This window comes from Leucopleurus acutus (genome assembly GCF_964270905.1).
Source record: "Leucopleurus acutus genome assembly, chromosome: 16".
Classification (NCBI taxonomy): Eukaryota; Metazoa; Chordata; class Mammalia; order Artiodactyla; family Delphinidae; genus Leucopleurus; species Leucopleurus acutus.
This window is the reverse complement of record NC_139158.1, coordinates 72,025,078-72,046,442: the sequence shown is the minus strand read 5'-3', so window position 1 is coordinate 72,046,442 and position 21,365 is coordinate 72,025,078. Positions and strand designations below refer to the sequence as shown.

The 21,365-nt window shown below is 41.5% G+C and overlaps 1 protein-coding gene across 2 annotated transcripts in view; it reads right to left on the bottom strand.

Moving 5' to 3' along the window:
• Positions 1 to 18,200, bottom strand: part of PKIG (cAMP-dependent protein kinase inhibitor gamma) — a 100,566-nt gene extending 82,366 nt beyond the window's left edge. The window contains exons 1-2 of one of the 2 annotated variants that reach the window (XM_082856682.1): positions 18,149 to 18,188; positions 13,008 to 13,084 (exon numbers count right to left, since the gene is read on the bottom strand). The gene's annotated coding sequence lies outside the window, so the exon portion shown is untranslated. Of the gene's footprint in view, positions 1 to 13,007; positions 13,085 to 18,148 lie in introns of both variants that reach the window. The other variant, XM_082856683.1, reaches the window with a different exon arrangement.
• Between the last annotated feature and the right edge of the window lie 3,165 nt (positions 18,201 to 21,365).

Sequence of the window (21,365 nt, the reverse complement as noted above, 5' to 3'; positions counted from 1 at the left end):
CTGAAGGTGACAGGACCAGAGTCCTTTTCCTGCTGTGGTCTCCAAGAGACCACACACATTGTGGTAAAGCAAGGGAGAAAAAAAGCATCGCTGCAGACCAGGACTTTGGTCCCAGCACCAGAGCAGAATTCCAGTGAGCTAAGCTGGACCACGTTGTTCATATGGATCCCTTGCTTAGAACCTTCCAGTACCTCCCACTGTACTTAGAATGAGATCCACACTTATCTTGGTCTGCAAAGCCTGAGGTGACCCGAGCCCTGACTACTGAAACCGTACCACTCTCCCTCTCATTGCCTATCCTCCAGCATCATGGTCCTATCTGTTCTCTAAACAGGACAAACTCAACTCTATTTTAGGTCCTTTGTTCCCGTGGCTTCAAGTCACAGTTCTACTACTTACTACTGTGTGACCACAGACAACCTACTCAATTACTTTGAAACTCTGCTTCCTCATCCATAAGTATTTATCAAGTGCCTACTACGTTTGTGTCCTATTCTAGGCACAGGAGATAAAGCAATGAATAGAACAGACAAGGTTCCCACTCTCTTTAGCTCATCTTCTACTGGACCACAGGCAATTAAATAAAGAAATAGTTTCAAACAGAAGCAAATTCTATGAAAAAAATTAAACAGAGCAATAGGACAGGTGAATGAAAGTGGATACAGCAGGCTAGATTCGAGGGATCAGGGAAGACTGCCTGAGGAGGTGACATTTGAGCTGAGATCTATTATTAAGGGAAACTGGGTAAAGAGTACATGGGATCTCTCTGTATTATTTCTTACAACAGCGTATGAATCTACAATTATCTCAAAAAGCTGAAAAAAAATCACCCTGGCTACTATGTAGTTACTGTGTACATACCTACATAATATGTATACATACATACATGAAACTTTTTCAATAACTTCAATAATCTGTTTTATTTAACCCAGCATTTCTTAAAGTATCATCATTTCAACATGTAATCAACATAAAAATCATTAATGACATATTCTTGATCTTTGTACTAAGTCTTTGAAGTCCGTTACGTACAATACATCTCAGGTCAGACCAGCCACATTTCAGGTGAAGAGCCACTTATGGCTAACAGCTACCACATCAGACAGCACAACTACAGAGTTCTATGGAAGGTCTTTGATTATGAGCACTGAACTTCCACCCTCCTTTCTCTCTGTACTTGCTCCTCACCCTCCAGTTTTATTGAGATGTAACTGACATATAACACTGTATTAGTTTTACGTGTCCAACCATAACTCTTGTAGTGGGACAAGAAGGGAATCAGAGACACTGGCAAGCAGGCCGCCGCTGCTGTCACAGTTCACAGTTTGCAGCCGTAGCAGTGTGTGATTTGCTGTTACGGCAATGTAACCAAATGGACCTGGTGTGGCCAGGACAGTGGAAGAGATCAAGGAAGAAGCTCTGTAGCCTAAGCAACTGGGTATTTTGAGTCCTATCTACCTACCAGTGCTGCTGTAAGATTAAAAGAGCTAATATGTGTAAGACCCCCAACACAATGCTAAGCACACAGTAGATGCTCAATATATGTCAAAAATGAAAGAAAAAAATTCAATCCTAAAGTTTCAGTACATAAAGAACTAAGGTACATTTCAGATACTGGATAAAATCTCCCAGTTCCTTCAGAAGTTAAAACTAGTTCCCGACTTCATTTTTCAATGATTAAAAAGGAGGACCAAGCAGTACATTTAGACCCCTTTCTAACGTCTTTTTCAATCAAAGAAACATAAACATGTATCACAGTGAAGTCAAGGATTCCCACAATTATAAAAATCCTAAGTTTTTACTGTCAACCCTCTCAATCTAGAAGTTTCAATTAGATTTAAATTAAAATTTAAATTAGAAGTGACATATCTTCTAATACAACACTGGCTAGATGACTACTAGAGGTGATTTGTGCAGGATCTTTTGAAAAGAAGTATCACCAAAATATACTGGAATTCCAGGAGAAAACAATCGAGTAAAGAGCCTGTGTAATAAAACATTTAAATAGAACAGGCTATGGGAAATAAAGCTAAGAGATCATATGTCATTGGGGCCAAATAGTGGAATTAAGATCTTGCTCTTTTTGAGCTAAAACTGCATTTTGTATTTATTTGTTTCTGTTATTTGGAGGTACAGAATGGGGGGTTAGTTTCTTTGAATGAAGATGTTTATAAAAGTTCAAGACGCTATAAACTACAAATGGTAAGAAGGCCAAATTTTTACTAACTGAAAGAACAAAAATCAAACTTTTAAAAAGTGAAACCTAATGGCAAGTGGTAGTTTGAAAAGGGAAGGTCTTCCTGAGAATTTAAGTTTAGGGCACTGACTTTCTGACCTGGACTTATATAACTCTCATACCCAGGAGACACGACAGTTAATTGTCCTGTCAAACACTGCAGAAATTTATTACAACCATCAGGGATATTCCATGTCTCTTCCCACAGTATCTACTAATTCTTATCTCAGACAGATATGTGTGTGTGTGTGTGTGTGTGGTTTGGATGAATGTTCTGCATAATTAGAATTCTTTGCAGTACTGAGGAGAGAGCAGAGTGTTTAAAACGTAGTCTTCATTTAAAAGAAAAGAAAACTGATTTTTTTAGAGGAATTCTGGCTTTGGGAAAGGAAAAGCTATTTTTAATTAAGAGTTGAGCAAAGTTTTATATGAAAAATATAGACAAATGAGGATACTGTTTATATTTCAAAGATGGTGAAACAGATTCTGCTACAAAATTTTTCCAACATTAATCCCCAGCAAACCGTTCCTTAGGAAAACTATTTTTATCCCTTTATCAACTTGGTTGATAAGTATTTCATTTCCAGTGCAAATATGAACAAGCTATATAAAGCGAAATTGTTTTCATGCTTTAGAAACAAACATTTTGCAAATGGAAATGAAGCTTATTGTACTATAATGTTTATTTGCTAGGCTGACAAATGACTCTGGGGCCCACTAATATCAGGAAGTCTTCAAACAAGTATCCATACAAGGGACAGGCTTGACTCCCAAAAAGCTCCAAAGAGAACAGTTCCTCCAGATCAGAACACCACCCCAGAAAATTGTGATTAATGTTCATTAATCCAGAACACATTTACATGCATGATTCCACTGCCCTGTGTGGTAGATAGGATGCTATTAGCATTCCTATTTTTCAGATGAAGAAACTTCAGTTCAGAAAGTCTGATGTCCAAGGTTACTAAGAGCCACAGCCACCAAACGCAGCCCCCTCAAGCTATGCAGCAGTGACAGTAATGGCAATGGCAGTAATGGCGGTGACAGGGGCAGCACCTGAGTTGCACTCACCATGTGCTGGGCATTGTTCTTGACACTGTTCATGTGTCAGCTCATGAAACCCTCACAACAACCCTGTGATGGAGGCAGGCAGGTTTGTCTCTGGGCCACCAGCCTCCTCTTTCTCCACGCTGCCCGTCATACAGGCCCTGCTTCCTTCCCCACAAAATCAAAATGGGCACCATAAAGTCTTCACATTCTCTCTACTCAAATCAAAAATTGCTCTAAAATGTTAATTGTTGAAGCTCGATGACATGTGATGGGGGTTTCTTTACACTATTCTCTCTACCTTTATGTTTTCAAGTCACCTTATAAACATTTACCATTTTTTTGCTCTCACATGGAATCTAAGCTATTGAAGAGGATAGAACACTATCTACTAACAATGAATTCAAAGGAAATATTATGAAAGATGGCTATGTAATAATAGAAAGTGACATTCATTCACTCTTTCCATGAACATAAATTGAAGGCCCGTATGTTAGGACGTGTAAAGGTCCAATGAAGGACTGCTGTCCTCAACAAGCTAAGGGTTTGGTAGCAGAATCAAAACGAATGCAGAAGTAATTACAAAGGAGGACTATTTGTGATAAATGTAATAAAAAGAAAAGTTCAAACAAAGTGCTATGTGAATTGGAAAAAGAAGTCGCATCAGGACAAATTGTGTTACACTGATTTTTCTAGGACAGTCCAAACTTTTTGGTGTATTAAACACTAAACATTATCTAAAATCTGCGAGTGGCCCACAACAAGAAATGGAGCTAAATCCAAAAGCAAAATTAGGACTGCAATGTCCACATGCCCTCTTTTATGGGATTATAATGATTTCTAGACCAAAATCCAGGCCTCTCGGTAAAAAGGGGCTAGCATTCCTCCCAAGTCCTTAGATTAAAACATACTGATTGGAGAAGGTTTTGCTGTAAAGAAGCTCAACGGCACACCATCTCTAACACAAAACACTGAGAAATAATATAAATGTCCACCAACAGCGTTTGGTGATATCATTCATTTCAACTGATGCACAGTAATCCCTACATAACAATTTAAAAAGAAATAAAATAGAAGCTCTCACCCTGATGGGATCAGGATTAATAATGGTAGCATCCATTACAGGAAATGATTTCCAGTTTTTACTGGAAAGCCACTTGTGAAGTAGTCCAAAAGCAAAAATCCTACATTTTGATGAATTTTTTCTCCCAGTCTTTTCAGCAGTCTCTTCCATCTCTAAATTGACAAGAACTTTTTATACTCATTCACTTTTACCAGGTCTTTTAAACATTCAACTTATTTTTCACAAAAGCAATGTCTTTTTTTTCTTTTTTGTCCTCATTTTTTTTCATTAGTTTACCTCACAATTATTTTGTAATTACAGTAACAAGTAAAACTGGGATAAACAGGCTTGGGGGCAAAGCCAACTGACTCTTGTTGATTCTCATCATCATCGTCATGGCAAATACTTATAATGTGTCTAGTATGTGCCAGCCACTGTTCCAAGTACTGTACGTACATTAAGTCCTTTACTACGCAATAACAGTCTAAGTACTACTGTGACCATCACTTTACAAATAAGGAAACTGAGGCACAGGGAAGTTAAGTAACTTGCTCGAGATCTTACAACTAGGAAATGGCAGACTGAGAATTCAAACCCAGGCAGCCTGGTTCTAAGTTAGCGACTCGGACCACTAAAACTCCCTAAAACCAAACGGAAGAGAGCTGCAGTGTGCTGGTGCTCTAGAGCAGTGCCGTCCAACAGAACTTCTGCAATGATGGAAATGTTTTATACCTGGGCTGCTGAATTCAGTAATCACCAGTCGCATGTGGCTACTGAGATTGAGAAACTGGATTTTTAATTTAACTTTAATTAACTAAAATTTAAACAGTAACATGTGGCTAGTTGCAATTATATTGGGCACATCGTGATATATATATACATATATATATATATCACAATGTGGTTAAACGGAAAATATGAATTATAAAACATTATATCAAGTAAGTCTCATTACTGGATTAAAAAACCATGAACAGAAAGACAGTAAACACATACAGAATTGTGGTTTCTCCAAATGGAGGGTGTGGAGGACACGGTTGGCTGCGTGGTGGGCACTGCACGTTGCCAGACCTACAGCCATTTTCTCTCTCTTCCACAGCAAGAGAATTCCTCTGCTGCTGGGAACAGTGACGTGCCCAGCTAAGAAACTACATTCACTAGCCTCCTTCACAGATATAAATGGATAATGAGATGTAAACTGTACGTGCTGGCTGGGACTTCTGGTACTTGAAAGGGTGTCCTTTGCCCTCCCTTCTCCTACTTCTTCCTGCTTCAAGGAAGGACTGTTTGGTTAGAGAGCCAGAAGCCCACTTGTGACCACAAGGTGACCATGAGAGTGCCAGCCGTGTGCTAAGGATGGTGAAGCAGAAAGAGAGAAAAGGCTAGACTGTGGCACTGCCACGCCAGCAACAGATTGCCTATTTCGGACTTAATGTTTTCTGAAAGAAAAATAACTAACTCGTCTTATTTAAAGCCTTGTTACCAGCAGCCAAAGCAAATCCTAGCTGACCAGTCTACTCAGTGTCCATTCCTCCTAGTCACAGAAAAACCTTCTTCCTAACAGACACGCAATTCTGTTCCTGATTGGCCTAAAGATAATTTCATCCCCCTCGTAAATAACTTGTTTAAGAACCAGGCCGAAGCCAATAGGGCATGGCGTTGCCCTGGTGACAGGAAGTGGTTCAGGAATGGGCACATGACCCAATTCAGGCCAATGACATTGTAGGATGAGTATGGGGGGTGGGGGGTTCTGAGAAAATTCTCATTCTTAGCAGATCAGAGGAAGTAAGGATCTTTCTACTGCTTTGGTAGGTGCCGTACATGGATCTGGGACCCAGAAGTGCTGCCCATATTTTGCTGCTGGCCTGAGGATGAAGCCAACACCCCAGGGAGGACTCAACCAAGAGATTCACAGGGCAAGCAGCCTGAGACAGTGGATTACATTAATGCTGAACTCTGCCCTACTTCTGGGGCAAGTACAAGTTATGTGAGCCAAAAACTATCCCCACTCTAGAGAGATCATCTTAGAGGCAATCGACTAGGTGCTAAGTGTTATTCAAATATTGTGAGAAAGGCAAATGAGTGAGGTCTTCCCAAGGGGCATGCAAAGTTGGGCACTGGGTCCTTAATATTTCTGTGCCTTTTCCATACAGGCCTGATAAAGAAGTTATTATACAGTAAGTTACCAAATACTGAGTTATTTAGGAGAACTTTTTGTTCGTCTACAGGCTTTTCCAAAGAAGGTTACTGAATAAGTGCACATGTTTCAAAGGTCTTATAAGAATCCTAACAGTTGGCAGATAATGTCAAGTACTTACTACCTGCCAGACCTTGTGCTGAGCCCTTTATCTCATGCAATCCTCACAAGAGATGAGGAACTCTCATTACATCCATTTTACAAGTGAGGAAATGCTGAAGCTTAGAAAGAAAGGTTAAATAAAAAAAGAAGCAGACTCACAGATACAGAAAACAAACTAGTGGTTACTAGGGGGAGAGGGAAGAGGGAGAGGCAATACAGGGGTAAGGGGAAAAAGGGTTATTATGAAATTATATAAAATAATGTTTGTGAAACTTTTGAAAATTATAAAGCAATATAGAATTTTTAGAAATTCATTCACTAAAACAATTAAAAGTTAAAATTTTTTAAAAAAGATGATCCTCCTATTCACACGCTAATCACATAAGGGCTTTTCGACAGTTATCAAGCAAAATAAAACATATTTCAAACATTAAAAAAAAAGAAAGAAAGGTTAAGTAACTTGTAGAAGAAAGTAGAAAGGTCCAAGATTTGAACTCATGTCCAAAGGACTCCAATGCCTCCTAACCACGCCTTTGTACTGCTTCCTTTGGACACATAAGAACACATCTATGATTTCCGTGAGACTGCACTATTTTTAAAATATTCTGTTCTCTTGACCCTCTAAGTATACTATACTCATCAGAACACAAGTCCCAACTTTTTGGTTTGGAAAAGATGGACATACATACCACATACAACAAGCAGAGATCATCAAGAACCACTGAATGTTAAACCCTATGCACACAAGAAAGCAATATAATTACATATGTTTAATTTATGTTGCAAATTCAGATAACCAACCAACTCCAGATAACCAACTCTTCTTTTTCAAGTTTCCTTTTGGTGGTAAGTAGAAGCACGTAGCAGGTAGGCTTGTGGAATTGGGAATGGGAGAAAAGAAGATAACTCACATTTAATAAGCCCCTTGTAGTGGTCTCATTTTATAATGGTTAACTCTCAAAGGACCTCATGAGATATTTCACAGATAAGGAAACCAAGACTACAAGACCTTGCCCGAGGTCACCGTGATCTGCCTGAAATCCAAGGTCTTGTTCTTCCCGCTATACAACTCTGCATTCCTACAAGTACTAGCATTTTCGAAATATTGGCTGAAAGAGACCAATGGCTCTGAAGCCATAGGAAAGCTACACGATTTTTAGGAGCCTCTCTGGAAATATCATTTGAATTAAGTTTCAGTTACTTTCAATCATAGTGCCTTCAGCTTGAATAGATTATCCATAAGAAAAGAACCTAAATTGAAAAGATCTAATGCCTCAGATTTTAACTTAAAAACCACAAGGAAGGCTTCCCTGGTGGCGCAGTGGTTGAGAGTCCGCCTGCCGATGCAGAGGACACGAGTTCGTGCCCCGGTCCGGGAAGATCCCACATGCCGCGGAGCGGCTGGGCCCCTGAGCCATGGCCGGCTGAGCCTGCGCGTCCAGAGCCTGTGCTCCGCAACGGGAGAGGCCGCAACAGTGAGAGGCCCGCGTACCGCAAAAAAAAAAAAAAAAACCCACAAGGAAACAGGTATTATGTTTCAGATAAACTAACTTATAATATATATAGTATTTATTTTCTTAGGCAGCAAAATACAATCAGTAAGCAGTAGAATGCTAGGCTTTGGTACAAGAGTTCAAACAGAAACACAGTCTAGTCCTAGAAGTACACTGGCTACAGAGAATCACTTTTTAAATAAATCACCCCAATCTGCCTCATATACGACTAAACAGCCTCATAATAAATTGTTTATGAAAACTTAGAAGTTATATTTTTAAATGACATTTGTATATGAAACCTTCATTCTCCAGGCAGTTGAGATGCCCAAATAATGTTACAGCATAGAATTACTCTGATACAAGTAAAAATTAAATTAAAAACAAAAAAGAAACATTTTGCTCTGTTTCTTTGTTTACAAGGTATCATCTGCCTATATATCTCCCCCAAATCCTACCATCTTCAGAGCCACTCAACTAGGTGCTAATCTCTCTAATATTGGCAGGTATTAGCTGTCTCAAACCAAAGGAATCATTTTTTCAGTAAGAGACGTGTGCCACCAGTCCATATGGAAGCCAAGGCAGCAGCTGAAAAATGAAACTGAGCAGGGGGTAGCAGGAAGCTTAACCAATCAACACTGTGAAACATATTTCAGAAATAATAGACACATAGATCAACGGAAGAGAATTGAGTTGAACTGCCCAGAAATAAACCCACACATATATGGTCAATTAATTTTATTCAAAGGAGTCAAGAATATACAATAGAAAAAAGATCGTGACTTCAATAGTGTTGGGAAAACTGGGCAGCCGCATGCAGAAGAATAAACCTTGACCACTTCTTACACCATATACAAAAATCAACTCAAAATGGATTAAGGACTTGAACGTAAAACCTGAAAGCATAAAACTCCTAGAAGAAAACAAGGAGCGGTAACCTCCTTGATACCAGTCTTGGCAAAGACTGGATCTGACACCAAAAACAAAGGCAACAAAAGCAAAAATAAACATGTGGGACTACATCAAACTGAAAAGCTCTGTACAGCAACGGAAAACATCAAAAAAATGAAAAGGCAACCTACAGAATGGGAGAAAATATTTGCAAATCACATACCTGATAAGGGGTTAATTTCCAAGATATATAAAGAACTCATGCAATGCAAAGAAAAACAAACAATCTGACTAAAAAAAACTGTCAGAGGACTTGAATAGACATTTTTCCAAGGAAGGCATACAAATGGCCAATAGGTACCTGAAAAGGTGCTCAACATCACTAATCATCAAGGAAATGCAAATCAAAACCACAATGATATCACCTCACACTTGTTAAGACGGCTTTTCTCAAAAAGACAACAGATTACAAGTGCTGACAAGGAGGTGGAAAAATGGGAACCCTTGGACACTGTTGGTGGGAATGTAAATTGGTGTAGCCACTATGGAAAGCAGCGTGGAAGTTTCTCAAAAAATTAAAAACAGAACTACCATATGACCCAGCAATTCCACTTCTGGGTATTTGCCCAAAGGAAATGAAATCTCTATTTTGGAAAATCATCTGCATCCCCATGTTCACGGCAGCATTATTTACAATAGCCAAGACATGGAAACAACCTAAGTGTCCATCGACAGATGAATGGATAAAGAAAATATGGTGTGTGTATACATATACACACACACAATGAAATACTAGTCAGCCATAAAAAGGAAATACTGTCATTTAAAACAACATGGATTACAGAGTGAAGTAAGTCAGAAAGAGAAAAACAAATACCTTATGCTAACACATATATATGGAATCTAAAAAAAAAAAAGGTTCTGAAAAACCTAGGGGCAGGACAGGAATAACGATGCAGATGTAGAGAATGGACTTGAGGACACGGGGAGGGGGAAGGGTAAGCTGGGAAGAAGTGAGACAGTGGCATGGACATATATACACTACCAAATGTAAAATAGATAGCTAGTGGGAAGCAGCTGCATAACACAGGGAGATCAGCTCATCAGCTTGGTGCTTTGTGACCACCTAGAGGGGTGGGATAGGGAGGGTGGGAGGGAGATGCAAGAGGGAGGAGATATGGGGATATATGTATATGTATAGCCGGTTCACTTTGTTATAAAGCAAAAACTAAAAACAAAACAAAAAACATGGATGAATCTTGAGGGCATTATGCTAAGTGAAATAAGTCAGACAGAAGACAAATACTGTATGATCTCACTTATATGTGGAATCCAAAAAGAAAACCAAACCCATAGATACAGAGAACAGACTGGTGGTTGCCAGTTGCCAGAGACAGGTGGCAGGGGTCGGGGCAGGGGTAGATAGGTGAAATGGGTGAAGGTAATCAAAAGGTACAAACTTCCAGTTATAAGACTAGTAAGTCCTGGGGATATAATGTATAGCATGGTGACTAGTAAAACTAACGTATTTGTATATTTGAAATTTGCTAAGAGAGTAAATCTTAAAAGTTTTCATTACAAGAAAAAAAAATTTAACTATGTGCAGTGATGTTTGTTAACTAAACTTGTGGTTAATCGTTTCATAATACATACATATATCAAATCATTATGTTGCACACCTAAAACTGATACCATGTCACATGTCAATTATATCTCGTATTTTAAAAATCCTTCTAATACTGTTTTAATCATTTAATCAATAAGGAGAGGTTAGAAATATACATAAATTAAGTTCATTATCAAAAAAGAAAGATTAAAAAAAAGAAGAAAAATAGTAATAATAGCAGCTAATATTTACTGAAGGGTTCCCACGAACAGGCACTATGTTAAGTGATTTAACTACATAGTCAATCCTTAGAACAACTCTATGCAGTAGGTACTATTATTAAAGAACTTACTCAACGCCATACATTTATTCAGAATATTACAATATTCAGAATATGGTAAAGCCTTGAAACTTTGCTCCCGCATTTACTGGTTGATTCTGAGCAACAAACACTCTCTGATTCCAGTCTCCATTGCTTTAAAATGTTAACTGCACGACACAGTGCAACATCTGCATTTCCTAGGCCTCTGTGGCTGGTGTCACTAAACACCCCCCCACTCATGTCCTAGCCAATCCTAATCAGGGCAGGAACAAATATTAGGACTACTTTTGTTACCACTGTGAGCCTGGGAGGAATGGCTGCCCTCACCCCACTCCCATGCCCCAGAAGCCAACCAAGAGGCTGAGTCAGTTTCTCCACAGGCCCAGTCCTGACTTCTCTCCTCTTCCCAACCAACTCATACTGAGACTCCAGCATGCTTTCAATGATGTCAGTGTTGGCTGAAATCATCTACCCCACCTCAAGGGTAACAGACAATCGAAAGTATCTATATATGAAAATCCCTGGAGAGTTCACATTTCTCCATGTATTCAGTCCAACTGGAATAGTAGAGGATTAGGTTATTGGGGGTAATGTAATTTTGGTTAACTGGTGGTCACCCAAAAAATCTTTTAAACGACATTCTAAAATGGATCAATGTACTGCACTATTTTGTAAGTAGTAGATTTGAACATAATTGAATGCTTGGCTGAGAAATTTGCTACATCTCAGGGTGGTCATCTAAACACTGGAACATGCCCGCAATGTGGAATACATTTTATACCATTGGCTTACACATACATAAAAAGGGCTGAAAAAAAGTTTTACAAAAGAAAGCTTATTCTTAATATATGAGATATAATCTTTTTTCTGTTCTACTGGGGGTTTTTTCCCACTAAAAGAAAAAAATATGCTGGAACTCCTCTCCCAAATAATTCCTCTACCTACTAATTCCCAACCTACTGTAGGTAACAACCTACGGTTTGAAAAGCACTGGTACAAGCAGCCCTTCACAGTGTGGTTTTGCCAGCACATAAGACCAACCCAGAAAAGCAATGTTGTAAGTAACCAGTATTGGACAGAACATACAGGCTGTTTTCTTAAAAAATATATATTAACCTGAATTATTAACTGAGGGAATTTTCTCCACCTACCAGAGAGGAAAATACATGACAGTCGAGCAAAGGTTTCCTTTAATCAGGAGACAGTGGGATTTAACAGAGCACATGACTTGGCATCAGGAAAACCTGTATTCATTTTGCAATACCCCCCCCAATGAAATCGATCTTGGCAATGATAATTAACAGCTGCTAAAACCATTCTGTGAAAGGCTAATGAGAAACTTACAATGAAGGGATCGTTCCAACAAACACCTGAACCCAATGATCAATCTTAGTATCACATAAGGTGAGAGCCAGCCTTTACTGCCTGCTGATGTACACAGCACCACCCATAAAGTACAATGGACAAAAAAATAAAGGCAATGGAGGAACACGTTAAAGGGATATAACCAGCCAAATCCAGAGTCGTTGTACAGGACAAATGACCTGATTTTTCAACAAATAAAGGGCAAGGGCCGGTGGGGGGGGGGGGGGGAAGAAGAGACGAAATTGCTATAGATTCAAAGATTTACGAGACTATCACCCAGATGTAACAGGTGGTCCTTGTTTGGATCCCAATTCAAACAAACCAACTGTAAAAAGACATTTATGAGATAACTGAGGAAACTGAATACCAAACGGATACTAGGTAATATTTAGGAATTACTATGTTCATATTCTTAGGTGTGATTATAGGGAGAAAAAGGGGGTGAAAAAAACCCTTACCTCTTAGATGTATATTAAAGTATTTATAGATGAAATGATATGATGTCTAGGATTTTCTTTAATATAATCTAAGGCGGGGAGGGAGTGGAGGCTATAGATCAAATAAAACTGACCATATGTTGGTATCTGTTGAAGCTGGGGTATAAGGTATTATACCATCTTTGTACTTTTGTATATGTTTAAAACTTTCCATAATAAGAAGCTATAATATAAAAAGAAAATAAGAAAACCTGGATTCAAACTCCGGAATTCATTAGATGTAGGAGCTGGGAGGTTTCTTAAATCCTTTGATCTTCAATTTCCTCATCTGAAAACAGAAATGATAATCCCTATTGAAGAGTTACTGGGAGGAATGAAATGAGATCATGGGTTCACATCTTTTGGACATGCAGCTCTCATAAACTGCAAAACGCTTAAGAACATCAGCACGATAGTTAATTCCCTCTCTGCAATGCTCTGGAAGCAGAGACACATTACAGGTTTGTGGGAATAGAAATAGGTAATAAGCTGAATCCATTTTAACTCTCAACAGTTTTTGTTTTGTAGTAATCCTTTAATAAGACACTGTTTACTTCACTGGCCCCTTTCTCCCCAAAGGAGAGTGTCAAAGATATTGCAATCAATTGCAGGTCTTGCGGCTTCCCTGGTGGCACAGTGGTTAAGAATCCACCTACCAATGCAGGAGACACGAGTTCGAGCCCTGGTCCGGGAAGATCCCGGGCGCCACAACTACTGAGTCTGTGCTCTAGAGCCCGCGAGCCACAACTACTGAGCCAGTGTGCCACAACTACTGAAGCTCGCGTGCCTAGAGGCTGTGCTCTGCAACAAGAGAAGCCATTGCAATGAGAAGCCCTCGCACTGCAATGAAGACTAGCCCCCGCTCGCCGCAACTAGAGAAAGGCTGCGCGTAGCACCAAAGACCCAACACAGCCAAAAATAAATAAATAAAATCTTTAAAAAAAAAATTTGAAAGTCTCTAACTTGAGCTGTTTATATTTCTTGTTTACTTTCCCAATTATATTTCCCCTGCTAAAGGTAGAAAGTAATTTTCAGGAGACTGTGTTAAGATACAACTGAATGCAATTAGGAATCAAGGTAATCTAAATAGGACTTTGTTTAAAATATTCCAGATGCTTTGAGAAGAATAGATTTGCATCTTCCAGCATTAATGCTTCATCTCAAATAAAAGGAAATTAACAAAGGTTCAAGTCTAAGTAACACAAAGGGAAATCTGTCGCTATCTGGCTTCAGCTTGCAGAATGGGTTGGCGGGAGCCAGGGTGATCTCTCTATAATGCGAATCTGATTAAGTCATTTCCCTTCCTTTCAATGGTTTCCCTCTGCTTTCAGGAAAGAGTCCAAACTCCTGAACAAAAAGGCTCAGGTGGCTCTCTAGCCTTATTTCCTCCCTCCTCCCCTAGTCTAAGCCCCTTCTCCCTACAGGCCCCCAAGGCTTCATCCTCCACTCCTTTCTCCCTTACCTCTTAGTTGTCAAGTCCTGTTGATTCTCCTGAAATGTCTCTCAAATCTGCCCACTCCATTCCATTCCTGCTGCCACTGCCCTAGACCAGGCCCTTTTTTTTTAACTTTTACTCCCCCATCTCCCTAAATAGGATATATCGTTATTGCTTTTTCCAATTATGAAAGCCATTCATGCTCATAAAAAAGAAAAATAAGTCAATAAGGAAAGGAATAAAAGTCTCCCCATGATCTCAGGACACAGACATAAAGAACTTATCTTTCTGGCACATTCATGTTTGTAGCAGCATTATTCAAAATAGCCAAAAGGGGAAAGCAACCCAAATGTCCATCTATGGAATGGATAAACAAAATGTGTTCATAAATACAATGTAGGTACAAAATGTGTATATCCACACATGGAATGTTATTTAGCCTTAAAAAGGAAGGAAATTCTGACACATGCTACAACATACACAAACCTTGAGGACATGATGTTAAGTGAAAAAAGCCAATCGCAAAAAGACAAATATTGTATGATTCCACTTATATGAAGTATCCAGAGTGGCCAAATCCATAGAAACAGAAAGTAGAATGGCGGTTGCCAGGAGCTAGGGGGAGGGGGGAAACATGGAGTTGTTTTTTTGTTTGATTTTTTTTTTGTGGTACACGGGCCTCTGCCTCTCACTGTTGTGGCCTCTCCCGTTGCGGAGCACAGGCTCCGGACGCGCAGGCTCAGCGGCCATGGCTCACGGGCCCAGCCGCTCTGCGGCATGCGGGATCTTCCCGGACCGGGGCACGAACCCGTCCCCTGCATCGGCAGGCGGACTCTCAACCACTGCGCTACCAGGGAAGCCCCCGTGGAGTTGTTTTAATGGGTATAAAGTTTCAGTTCCACAAGATGAAAAAGTTCTGGAGGTTGACTGCACAACACTGTGAATATCCTTAACACTTAAAAACGGTTATGATAAGTTTATGGGTATTTGACCACAATTAAAAATAAAAAATTGTTTTAAACAACTCATCTTTCTAGACATTTTTCCTATAAATATGTATACACTTAACAAAAACAAAAATAGAAACATACGGTCATCTGTTTTTCACACCTAACCATATGATGTAAACATCCTTCTCATATATATGGCTCCCGCCTCCTTTTTTAACAGCTGATAGTACCCATCATATAACTGCATCATGATTTAACCAGTCGGCTTTCAGTTTTTCAATATTATAAAAACATCACAGTCAACAAGTTTGCATATTTTCTCATCATGTCCATACAGATATCTGGTTTCTTTACATGCCTTTTTTTCTGGTATCCCTACCCCAATTTTCCCAAGGCAAAAATACCTCCTCTTCACACAAGCACCCATCCTGACCCATGCCTCCAAACCTCCAGCCAACTCTTATTCTATCTGACTAGCTAGGCACATTTATTTTAAAGTTTATTCCTAGGTATTTATTTTTCATGTTGCTATTGTCATTTCACCTACAATTCCATCTTCTTACTATTGCTTTTTGTCTCTCTTGTAGCTTGCTTATTTTTAACTCAATTCTCTTGAATTTTCTCAGCAGATAATCATATCAGAGGCAGACAATCGTATCATTTAGGTAGCGATTAAGAGCAAAAGCTCTGGCTCAGGCAGGCCAGGATTCAAATCCTGTGTGACCTTGGCTAAGCATTACCTCCATTTCCTCATCCATCAGCTAGGAATTACACTAGAGGCTATCTCCCAGGGTTGATGTAAAGATCACGTTTTCAATTGAGACTGCATGGAGAGTGCTTAACACAATGTTAGTTCAATAAATGTCTCCTATCTGTTGAGAAAGAAAAAAGAACTTTCTCTCCATGCTTACATCTTTTACTTATTTCTTCTGGTTGCATTACACAGGTGTGCTCCTTTTCAGCAATTACCTTGCTTCCCACGTCTCCAAAACTAAACAAAACAAAACAAAAAAGCCGTCATCAGACTCTTTGTAAAGGATCTGTACTGTGGATCGCATCCACTCTCACATTCGCTGGAAAGTTGTGCCATTGATCTTCCCCTTCATCTCCTGTATTTTCTCAGTCGCTCCCTCACTACTGGCTGTTTGCCATCAGCACTTAAATCTGCGTGTGTCGCTCTCCTGCTTAAAACGACTTCACCTGATTCCCCAATTGCTCTCCAGCCTTCTCGCTTCTCTTCACAGCCAAACTTCTTGGAGCTGCCTACACTTTGCCTTTACTTTCTCACATCCCACTCTCTCCTCATCCCACTGACATATTACATTGAACCTTTGGAACCTGCCGATATTATAGATTCCACCCCCATCATTTCACCAAATCTGCTCAACTGGGTCTTCAGTGACCTCTATATTTACTTATGCAAAAGGCACATTTTAACGTTTAACTTCTTTCACTTGAAATCTCAGCAGCATCCAGCAAAGGGGACCTCTTCCTTGGGCTTTCATTACTACACTCTCCTAGTTTTCCTCCCACTTCTCTGGCCATTTCTTCTTGGTGTAGTTCTAAGTGAATGGTTCTGCCTAGAGTGTACAAGATAGTGGCCCTGAATGACCTGGGCCTTCAAAAGAAAAAAGAAAAAACTCTCTGGATGGGTCTCTTCCAATACTGATTCAGTTCCAGTTGTACTGGACTGCTTTCGTCTCCATGAATGTACCTTTAATGTCTGGAATACATGCCATGAGGGCAGGAACCTGATTCCTTACTACTTACACAGTGCCTGGCACATAACTGGTGCTCAGTTAATATTTTTTTGAATCCCCATAAATGAAGAGCTGCAATATGAAAAACAGACTGGAGAAGTGATGAGACCAAGAAAGAACAAAAAAAATCCTGATCTTTTGAAAACCATACCTCTGATCACGCAACACACACTCACTGCCTGATTTAAATCCTTTAGTGCTCCCCACTAACCCCCATGACGAAGTCCAAACTCAGGAGGAGATACAAGTAAAGTCTTTCTTCTATAAGAAGAGCACCTGCTTATCTCTCAAACACACCGAGCCAGATCACTTCCACTTCCCGGAATCTGTCTCTAAACAGGCTATGAAATCCCTGCAGATGCCCAAGAAGCCTGCACTCTCTCCCCAAGACCTTGCACTGGCCGTTCTCTCTGCCTAGAACACTATGCACTCCACCAGCTTCATCTTCCGGCCAATACAGAGGCAGCCTTCATGTCTCATTTTGGAAGTCATCTTCTTTTGGAAACTCTCTTTGACCATCCTCCCCAACCTCATCTCCGGAAATCTGGGTTAACTGCCTTCTCTGTGCATTCACAGTCCCCTGTATGTCCAAAATCATAGCTGGAACCACAATGAGTTCCTATTTATACCTTAAATCTGTGGAGTTCCCTGAGGACAAGATGTCTCATTCACTTTTTTACCCCTGGCAATTAGCCCAGGCCCTGATACACAACACATGCTCAATGATGGACCTCCTTGTAGTAGTAGTAGTAACAACGAAAGCTCCCAAGGCTTACCTGCAAGGATGTGAAATATATTATTTGCTTTGTAATAAGGTTCTAAGATAGCTGCTATCATTATCCCCATTATGCAGATGGGAAAACTGATGGACAAAGAAGTTAATCCTCTCTGGCCCCAGAAGAGTCGCACAGACGCACATTTTCTGCAATTCTGAGTTATTCCTCGACCCCAAATAAGAAGAGCTTTAAAAAAAAAAAACTTTCGAATCACGCCAATGGCCCCCAAATATAATAAACAGACCAAAGCGCTGGATGGGTAAAGGGCAAGAGGGGGCGCAGCCCTGGCGCCAAGGGTGGGGGGAGCGGATAAAGGTCAGGCCCCGTCTCCTTCCCGGGAGTCCCCAGCGGCCCAGCCCCTCGCCCGCTGAGACGAGTCGACGCCGGGAACCCCGCGTTAGGACCGCGACTGCCCGCCCTGCCCCTGCTCACCTGCCGTCCCGCCGCCAGCCGAGCCCGGGCCGCTGGCCCGCAGCGCCTCCCCCGGGCTGCCTGGCGCCCGCCGAGCGCAGCGAAGCCCGTTGCCTTGGCGACCGGAGCTGCCGAACTCCCGCGGCTCTCGCGCTACGGCGGCTCGGAAGGGACCAGAAGGCCTCGCGGCCCCTTCCGCAGCCCCCTAGCGGGCGGAGGAGGGGAAAGCGGGCGGAGGAGGGGAAAGCGGGCGGAGGAGGGGAAAGCGGGCGGAGGAGGGGAAAGCTGGCGGAAGTCCGGGTCCGGAGCGGAGGGGGACCCGGGTGGGGTTGGCAGCCTCAAACTCGGCCCGGAGGGACGGGAGAAGGAAGGAAGCTTTGGGGGGAAGGGGGACAGCCAGGCCGGGGGAGAACTTGGGCTTCATATCCTGCCTGTGCCTCAGTTTCTCTGTCAGCTGAGACGGAGAGTATTCCGGGAGATGACGGAGCCGCAGGCGGAAGCTTGCTAGACTGGGAATATTTAAAGACGTGAAAATTGATGTGGGAAGGGTGGCACATGCCTCTCCCTCTTTAATTTCCAAAACGGTGGTGGGACAAAGAATTTTTTTTAAAAAACTAGAAAAAGAAACAAAAAAAAAACTTGTTTCTTTGGGCTCATGGTGAGAATTCGATCACCAGATTTAATTTCAATATGAGAAATAATGTACTTTAACTCGTGACTAGCAGTTACACTTCCTGGAATAATCCTGCAGATAATCTTGGAACATGAGCATAAAGAATATTCATTGTTCCATTGTTTGTAACAGCAAAAGGGCTGAGACCAGTCTAAATGTCCATCAGTAACAGATTAATTATGGTACATCTGTAAAATGGATTACCAGAGAAAGAATTAAGAGGGACTGAGGTAGATCCAGATACAGTTTCCATATAGACCTAGCTTCAAGCTATGCATATAGCTGTTGACTGAAAAAAAAAAGAAAAGCACAACCTAAAAGTTGAGAATTATGTTTTATTTGGCTGGACACAGCCTCTCAGACAGCTCTGAGAGACTGCTCCAAAGAAACGAGGGAGGAGTCAGAATATATTTGAGTTTTTGCAACAAAGATTACTGTTAATTAAAGAAAAACGTATCTCAAGTTGAGGAATTTAGCACTTTTCTGTGTATGGGAAGATGCAAGAGTCTGGCCTCACTGAAATCATTCCTTTGATATGCACCTTAACCATCTAGGGCCAGTATCCTGCTTTTCTCCATCCTGAATCCCCCAGGGTGCACAGCTGGGGGTGACTGCAGTGGCTGAGGTTTGGCAGCCCGTTGGTCTCCATCCTGAGTTCCTTCAGGCCTCGCTATCTGGGGTGTCTGTAGTGGTTTGATGGCTGCGGCATCCTTTGTTTACTGTTATGTGTCACCTACAAATTGGCACTTGCCACCTGCCTCTACAAGGATTAAATTATGAGTTGCTGCAGCTGCCGACCTTCAACACCCAGTGAAAGGAGTTCAGGCTGGAGATCAGGAAGGAGGCACTCTGTGCTCTAGGAAAAACTGGCAGATCAGGTCTTCAGATGGTTACTTTTTTTTTTTTTTTTGCGGTACGCGGGCCTCTCACTGTTGTGGCCTCTCCCGTTGCAGAGCACAGGCTCCGGACGCGCAGGCTCAGCGGCCATGGCTCACCGGCCCAGCCGCTCTGCAGCATGTGGGATCTTCGCGGGCCGGGGCACGAACCCGTGTCCCCTGCATCGGCAGGCGGACTCTCAACTACTGCGCCACCAGGGAAGCCCCAGATGGTTATATATATTTTAAGAGAAGATTTTATGAGTCCAATTCTTACATTTCCTCTTATCTAGAAAAGCACTAAAATCTTTCATGGTGATGTCTGCTTCTCGTGACTAGCAGCCACCTTCTGCAGAAATGTGTGCTTGATTGCATGTACCCCCCTTTCACCAAAATCACATACACAGTGACCTTCCCCCCTACCTCTTTGGAGCCGTTTCTCAGAGCTATCTGAAATGCTGTCTCCCGGGCTATAGTCCTCATTTTGCCCCAAATAAAACTTAACTCACAACTCTCATGTTGTGCATTTTTTTTCAGTCGACAATATGGCAGGCAACATTTTTCACTTCACACAGCGATAGTCTCCTAACTAGCCCTGTCTTTGCTTCTACTCTAACTTCCAACCCTGCCCCAGTCTCTTCTCCACCCAGCAACCAAAACGATCCTTTAAAAATGTGAGCATGGGGCTTCCCTGGTGGCGCAGTGGTTGAGAGTCCGCCTGCCGATGCAGGGGACACGGGTTCGTGCCCCGGTCCGGGAAGATCCCACATGCCGCGGAGCAGCTAGGCCCGTGAGCGATGGCTGCTGAGCCTGCGCATCTGGAGCCTGTGCTCCGCAACGGGGGAGGCCACAACAGTGAGAGGTCCGCGTACCGCAAAAAAAAAAAAAAAAAAAAAATGTGAACATGATCACATCCTTCCCCTCCTCAAAACCTTTAAGTGTGCTGAACAAAATCTAGAGTTACCATGATCAACAGACCCCATCCGCCTCCACATGAACTACCTCCCTGGATAGCTGTCCAATCCCATCTCTCACCATTTTCCCTCTTGTCCATGCTCCAGCCACCCTGGCTTCGTGGTTTTTAAGTTAAGCATACTTCTATCTCAGGGCCTTTCCTCTTGCTGTTCCACATTGGGACCACTCTTCCTCCAGATATCCCCATGACTTCCTCACTTCTTCACATCTCTGCTCCAATGTCAGGTCTTCAAAAAGACCTGCCCTGCCTATTTAAAAGAGCAGACCCCACCAACTCTTGTCTTCTTTTCTCCTGGTTTATTTTTCTTCGCAGCTCTTGTCAGTATCCGATGGAATTTTATACATTTATTTGTTGCCTGTCTCTTTTTGTTCCCAGTGAGTTTAAGGTTCTTGCCTCGTTGTGAAAGAATTTGGAGACAAAGCAGGGAGGTTAAGAAAGTAAAGTGAGAATTTATTTAAGCAAGAATCCACCCTTAGGGGCTTCCCTGGTGGCGCAACTCCATCTTCCCCAGGGGAGGAGGGATTTTTGTCCTTATTTAGTTTAGATCAGAAGTGTCATGGCGTTGGTGCATGATGGGTACTTCTAATCTGCTAATTTAATAAGGCTAATTTTATTGTAATGAGAGTGTAATGAGCAACAGGTTACATTCGGATGCAGGAGATTCCTGCCTTTCCTCACCTTTCTTTGTCTGCTTCCAGGACACTTATCACCCAA